The sequence below is a fragment of the Chlamydotis macqueenii genome, chromosome 2 (assembly GCF_036417535.1).
Source record: "Chlamydotis macqueenii isolate bChlMac1 chromosome 2, bChlMac1.mat, whole genome shotgun sequence".
NCBI classification, from domain to species: Eukaryota; Metazoa; Chordata; class Aves; order Otidiformes; family Otididae; genus Chlamydotis; species Chlamydotis macqueenii.
The window spans coordinates 62,295,612-62,303,568 of record NC_141557.1 but is presented as its reverse complement, the minus strand read 5'-3'; positions in this window follow the sequence as shown (position 1 = coordinate 62,303,568).

Here is a 7,957-nt window from a genome sequence, read left to right as displayed (position 1 = left end):
TTACACTGAGAAGGCAAGAACTCCAGTTATGAGTAGGACAGACTAGATAGATAGAGAAATCTGATCTAAGTAATAGTTCAACTGCAAATGTGGATATTGACTGGTAAATGCTGTTGAGAAATATTTAATCTTCAAGGTTAAATTAAAGATTAGGTTAAATAAGATTAGAGATTTCTCTTTAAGGTGATGGTAATACTGAATGGTAACATTTTGATAGGATTATTTCAATTAATCATAGTTTTTCATAGTCTGCCTGGATGAGTCCAGGGAAGGATGACAGGTATATTATTTATATTATATTGAAATATAATTATATTTAAATACACTGAAATATTATTTAAACATTCATCTAGACTACTAAACTGTTTTCAGATATGGATGAAAATACCTCTAACACTACTAGGAAGTATTATTATGGAAGACTTGAATTTTCCAGAAAGATCAGAGAACAAATTTTGTTAATAATAGCTAATCCAGACTTTTTGGGATGAAATTTCCACTATTTTTTTTTTTTTCACTGAAGAATTGCTCAACCAACACTATTGATTGCTGTAGAATCATTACAGTTGGAAAAGATCATTAAGATCATTGAGTCCAACTGTAAACCTAACACTGCCACGTCCACTACTAAAACATGTCCCTACGTGCCACATCTACATGTCTTTTAAATACCTCCAGGAATGGTGACTCCACCACTCCCCTGGGTGGCTTGACAACCGTTTTAGTGGATAATTATTTCCTGCTATCCAATCTAAACCTCTCTGGTGCAACTTCAGGCCATTTCCTCTTCCCAAGTAACAAGTGATAGAAGAAAAGAGACCAACACCCACCTTGCTACAACCTCCTTTCAGGTAGTTGTAGAGATCAATAAGGTCTCCACTGAGCCTCCTTTTCTCCAGTCTAAACAATCCCAGTTTCCTCAGCCACTCCTCATAGGACATATTCTCTGGACACTTCACCAGCTTCATTGCCCTTCTTTAGACGCACTCCAACAACTCAAGGTCTTCCTTGTACTGAGTGGCCCAAACTAGGAACACAGTATTTGAGGTGCAGCCTCACCGGTGCCGAGCAGAGGGGCACAATCACTTCCCTGTTCCTGCTGGCCACACTGTTCCTGATACAAGCTGGGATGCTGTTGGCCCCCTTTGGTCACCTGGGCACACTGGCAGCTCATATTCAGCTGGCTGTTGACCAACAACCCCAAATCCCTTTCCTGCTGGGCAGCTTTCCAGCCGCTCTTCTCCAAGCCTGTACTGTTGGATGGGGTTGTTGTGACCCAAGTGCAGGACCTGGTACTTGGTCTTGTTGAATCTCATGCAATTGACCTCAGCCCATTGATCCAGCCTGCCCAGATGCCTCTGGAGAGCCTTCCTACCCTCAAGCAGATCAACACTCCCACCCAACTTGGCGTCATCTGCAAACTTGCTGGGGGTGCACTTGATCCCATCATCCAGATCATTGATAATGATATTAAACACAACTGGGTCCAATACTGAGCCCTGAGGAGTATACCACTTGTGACCAGCCACCAACTTGATTTAACTCCATTCACCACAACTCTTTGGGCTCAGCCACCAATCCAATTTTTTTTTTTTACCCAACAGAGAGTATACCCCTCCAAGCTATGAGAAGCCAGTTTGTAGGTAGATAACATCCACAGACTTTCCCTCATCCACTAAGCTGGTCTTCTTGTTATAGAAGGAGATCAGGTTGGTCAAGCAGGACCTGCCTTTCATAAGCCCATGCTGACTGGGCCTGATTGTGCCAACGTTGTCCGTACTTGCCATGTGATGACACTCAAGATAATCTGCTCCATAATCTTCCCCAGCCACAAGGTCAGACTGACGGGCCTGTAGTTCCCCAGATCCTCCTGGCCCTTCTTGTAGATGAGTATCACGTATGCTAACTTCCAGTCAACTAGGACCTCCCTGGTTAGTCAGAAATGCTGATAAATGATTGAAAGTGGCTTGATGAACACTTTCACCAGCTCCCTCAGTACTATTGGGCGTACTCATCTGGCCCCATAGACTTGTTTATGTCTAAGTGGTGTAGCAGGTCACTAACCATTTCCCCTTGGATTATGGGGTCTTCATTCTGCTCCTTATCCCTGTCTTCCAACTCAGGGGGCTGGGTACCCAGAGAACAACTGTTCTTGCTGTTAAAGACTGAGGCAATGAAGGCTTTAAATACCTCAGCCTTTTCCTCATCCTTTGTCACTATGTTTCCCCCTGCATCCAATAAAGGATGGAGATTCTTTTTAGCCCTCCTTTTGTTGCTAATGTATTTACAGAAATATTTTTTAATTGTCTTTTACAGCAATAGCCAGATTAAGTTCTAGTTGGGCTTTGGCCCTTCTAATTTTCTCCTGCATAACTTCATGACATCTTCGTAGTCCTCTTGAGTTGCGTGCCCCTTCTTCCAAAGATCATAAACTCTCCCTGTCTTCCAGCAAAAGCTCTCTGTTCAGCCAGGCTGATCTTCTTCCCTGCCAACTTGTCTTTTGGCACATAGGGACAGCCTGCCCCTGTGCCTTTAAGACTTCCTTCTTGAAGAATGTCCATCCTGGGGTATGATGGCACATGATGAGTAACAGAAAAGACTTCTTTACAAAATTATTGGGTTGAAGAAGCATGACTTGATTTAGCTTGAGTTAAAAAATAAGGTATATCTTTCACAAAAGAGTTCTGTTTCCAGGAGAACTGAAAGTAAATTTGTTGACATTTAACCTTGTCCCATCTGGAATTAAGCTGGGAAATTTACTGTCCATAGCAAAGGTTCTATTTTGCATGAAGACAAACTCTGGTAATAGAATACAGGAACCTGTTGGCCTGCCCTGGTACAGAGATCAGCAGCTTGAATGTTGTGAAGATTTGGAATCTTTTAATTTGAAGACACTGAAATTGTGAAGAATCTATAGCCTAAACAGAGGAAGAAAGTTTCAGCTCAGATCTCTTTATTCCCAGGATCCTTATAGAGGGTGTTCAAAAAATTCATAAGGAATGTAATGATGAGTAAAGATACTGGTTGGAAAATGTAAGGATAAACAAAGCAATTATTACCAAAAATGAAGTTGATGTAGACCTTGAAAAGATGTTAAAACAAGTTTAATTAGTCAAACAGTCAACAGAGGATTCTCAAGTGGAGAAAATGAGAGACCAGCATCCTGTGGCATGTTCAGGTCGAGCGACTCCCTTGGGAGTCGCTCCTTAAGGGTAAAGGGGTCCAGGAAGCCTGGACGCTCCTCAAGATGGAGATCTTAAAGGCACAAGAACAGGCTGTTCCTGAATGCCATAAGGCAAGCCGTAGGGGAAGAAGACCGGTGTGGATGAACCGGGAACTATTGTTGAGGCTCCGGAAGAAAAAGAGAGTCTATGTCCTCTGGAAGAAGGGACAGGCTACTTGGGGAGATTACAAAGAAGTTTCTAAGGTATGCAGGGAGGAAGTTAGGAAGGCAAAAGCTCAGCATGAACTCAGATTGGCCACTGCAGTAAAAGAGAACAAGAAATCCTTTTACAAATATATCAGTGGTAAGAGAAGAAACAAGGAGAATTTACACCCTTTACTTGATGCAGCGGGGAATGTGACCACTGAGGATAAGGAGAAGGCTGAGGTCCTCAACGCCTTCTTTACTTCTGCCTTTAACAGGCAGATCAGTTATCCTCAGGGCACTTTATGCCATAATCTGGAAGTCTGGGATGCCAGGCCAAATACACCCTCTATGGTACAGGTGGAGACAGTTAGAGAGCTCCTCCTCCATCTGGACTGCCACAAGTCCATGGGACCGGACGGGCTCCATCCTAGGGTGCTAAGGGAGTTGGTGGGGGTGATTGCCGAGCCGCTCTCGGCCATCTACCAGCACTCCTGGTTATCTGGGGAGGTCCCGGAGGATTGGAGGCTTGCCGATGTGACTCCCATCCACAAGAAGGGCCGTAAGGAGGATCTGGGGAACTACAGGCCTGTCAGCCTGACCTCAGTACCCGGGAAAGTTATGGAGCAAATCATCTTGGGTGAGATCATTCGGCATATGCGTGGCATCCAGGGGATTAGGCCCAGCCAGCACGAGTTCACGAAAGGCAGGTCGTGCTTGACCAACCTCATTTCCTTTTACGACTGGGTGACCAGACTGGTGGATGAGGGAGAGGCTGTTGATGTGGTCTACCTGGACTTCAGCAAAGCCTTTGACAGGGTCTCTCACAGTATTCTCCTAGGGAAACTGGCTGCCCGTGGACTGGGTAGGTATACCATTCTTTGGATAAAGAACTGGCTAGGGAGCTGTGCCCAGTGGGTAGTAGTTAATGGAGCCAAGTCCAGCTGGCAGCCTGTTACAAGTGGTCTCCCCCAGGGGTCGGTACTTGGGCCCATCTTGTTCAATATCTTTATTGATGACCTAGACGAGGGGATTGAGTGTACCCTCAGTAAGTTTGCAGATGACACCAAGTTGGGTGGTGTTGATCTGCCTGAGGGTAGGGAGGCCCTTCAGAGGGATCTGGATAGGCTGGATCGCTGGGCTGAGCTGAATGGGATGAGGTTCAACAAGGCCAAGTGTTGGGTCCTGCACTTTGGCCACAATAACCCCATGCAGCGCTATAGGCTCAGAGCTGAGTGGCTGGAGGACCGTGAAGAGGAAAGGGACCTGGGGGTGTTGGTTGATGCTCAGATGAACATGAGCTGACAGTGTGCCCAGGTGGCCAAGAGGGCCAACGGCATCCTGGCCTGCATTAGAAATAGTGTGGCCAGCAGGAGCAGGGAGGTAATCATCCCCCTGTATTCGGCGCTGGTGAGGCCGCACCTCGAGTATTGTGTTCAGTTTTGGGCCCCTCACTACAAGAAAGACATTGAAGCCCTGGAACGTGTCCAGAGAAGGGCAACAAAGCTGGTGAGGGGTCTGGAGCACAGGTCTTATGAGGAGCGGCTGAGAGAGTTGAGGTTGTTTAGTCTGGAGAAGAGGAGGCTCAGGGGAGACCTCATTGCACTCTATAGCTTCCTGAAGGCAGGTTGTGATGAGCAGGGGTTTGGCCTCTTCTCCCAGGCAACAAGCAGGACCCGAGGAAATGGCCACAAGTTGTATCAGAGGAGGTTTAGATTGGACGTGAGGAAAAACTTTTTCTCCCAAAGAGTGGTCAGGCACTGGAATTGCCTGCCCAGGGAGGTGGTGGAGTCGCCGTCCCTGGCAGTGTTCAAGAGGTGGCTTGATGAGGAGCTACAGGATATGGTTTAGTAGCTGTGGCAGCAATGGTAGTGGGAAGACGGTTGGACTAGATGATCTTATAGGTCCCATCCAACCATGTGATTCTATGATTCAGGTGTGACCTCAGTGATGCACAAGTCTGTAGCATAGCTATTTCCCTATTTACTTTCATGCTTATCTGTTTTTAAAAGGATCAGCAAATGGAGCTTGTGGACAGAGTTATGTTTTGAAACAACCATGTGCAGCTCAGCTGGAACCAAGTGTTTGGGCTTCCCAGTGCAGGACACTTACAGCTGGATGGTGACTGCTTTTTGGCCCTGAAGCTGGAATTCTGCTCCTGCTCTAAAGCACACTTATGCCTTCTGGCAAATCTCCTGATGCATCTAATATTGACAGGTGGTCTGAACTCCATCTATATCTGATTCCTGGAGAAGCATTGTCCTGGAATCTTTCTTCAGTGGCATTTTTCTCATTCACCACAGGTGCTCTGGAATCTTCACTGGGTCATCTGCCCAGCACCAGGTCAGCAGAGGCCTCTGGCAGCCCTACCTCCAACTCTTCTGCTGAGCTCTCTGTCTCCTCTGCACTTACAAGACTTTCAGGAGGAGCTGGGCCTTCTTACAGTCTGAGTAGTGAGCTTGATGGTTGTGCAATAAGAAATGGTGAAATAAGTATTGAAAGCAAAACGACTGTGTCCTGCTTGGTAAGCAGTGGGTGCCATCTTCTTCCAGAATTTATTCTTCTGGGAAAGCGTTGCACCTTCTGCCCAGCTTTATTTGCAAATATATATTCCATTATTTCTTTGCAGATGTCGTGCTACATCAGTTGTATCAGCTGAGGGATACTTATGCAGAGGGAATGGCCATGCAGGGGAGCATTGCACGTTCTTTGCATGTATGCTGGTCTCTGTATCAGGGTATGGAGATCTCCTGTCTTGCTCCTCCATCCATGTGATAGATGGGAAATAAAAGATAATGACAAAGATAATTAAAGTCTTGCAAGGAGAAGTTTTGCTCCCATCTCTACTCTGTTTCTTTGTTTTCTGTTGGTATGAGCTAGAATGTTAATGCTGAAATTCCTCTCTGTGTGACTACATCTTGGAAGATTTATGCAATCTGTTGAGAGATTTGAATGTTGTCATGAATATGATTCCTCTTCTACAACTGCTGTTGTATCTAACTTACCTTCTCCGAGCTTTTGACAATATTCCAAGGATCATCTGCAGCTGTGGAAAGGGAACCTATGCTAGATGAACTGCAAAAGTTCCATGCTTAAGGGATATGTTTTGTTGTTAATAACTTAAATAGCTACCTCTGCTGCACATACATTTTCCCATCAGTTGCAGTGACATGCGGAGAAAGAGACTCCACAACCCAGAAGGTTGTAAAGTAGGTATACTTTATTTTCGATGCACCGGGCGCACAGGGAATCGCTTCCCAAAAAAAAAAGTGCACATCTGTGTCAGTTGACCTTTCTATATTTATACACAGGAGTGTTTACATATTCATAAGGATTGTGAAATGCCTATACATATTCATAACCTTTCCCCGAAAAGGTGGACCCATTCCTGGAACTCATTTCCCTAGTCCACGCCCCGGACTCCTCCTTTTTGCGCCTGCGCAGTGATGTCTGGTGGTTGCGTGTGGGGGTCTTTGGGGATGAAGGCAGCGGGGAAGAGCGAGGAAGAGGAGGTTAAACTTTTTACCTCTGGGCCTTGGTATGCCATTAATTGCTCATGGCAGCTGTTTGTTGTCCGTCCATGCTCCTGATGTTTCGCCAGTAGCGTGTTTATTCCATATTTATCCTACTGTCCTTGTTAGTTTGAGTATTATCTTCCTTCTTTGTGATTAATTCTGTATACTTACATCATGTGAGATAAAATAAGCTAGATATTTTATCATCTGTTGTCAAAGATTATCCTTAATTATCATGCTACTTTTTTTGGCGTTTTCCATCCCTATCTCAGCAGCAACACTGAAGAAGGCATACAGCTAAGCTTTTCTGTGTGGGAGTTGTTAGAAATGTGTCTATGGCAAGGTGTTTGAGCTCATGCTGCTCATGCATTCTGATTTATCATGGCCTGTGGGTTCTTGGAAGTAACATGTATGATCTGCTGCACTGTGACAGTGTTGTCTGCTGGGAACTGTTTGCATGGACACGCAGCCTTATTTTGGCCTGTACCTCCCTAAAATAATTTTAATTTAAAAGCGTCTTTGAAACTAATATAGTTTTGGCTTCTAGTATAGTAGGTCTGATTTATACATAATCATATAAATGTACGGTGAATATGTACGGTGAATATAAATTTACTCCTGTAATACACTTCAAGTAATAGTTGCAGTTGGTGAGGAAATCTTTATTGAAACACTTACTGTTGAATTGCCTACCTTAGCTCTTGAATAAAATTCCACAGCAGAGTGTTTAAAATATTCCTCTAGAGGAATGTACTAGTTTGGTTTGGTTTTTGCCTAAGCTTCTGTGTATACTATTAAAAACTGAAATAACATGCACTGACTTATTTGATATCTTCATCTTGGGATTCAGACAGAATGCATTCAAACTTTCTGAAATTCTGTGAAGCAGCGTTTATGGGCTCCATGGGTTAGATGTATAAAAGGCTGTATATTCTTTGTATCATTACCACACCAGGAAGCACTTTGCGCCTGGGGAAGCTTTGCTTATTTATTCAGCCTATCTGACCCTTAAGCAACATGAGTTATGCACAGCAATCTCTAACTCCAGTCCTAACGATGCTAGACAATCCTTTTA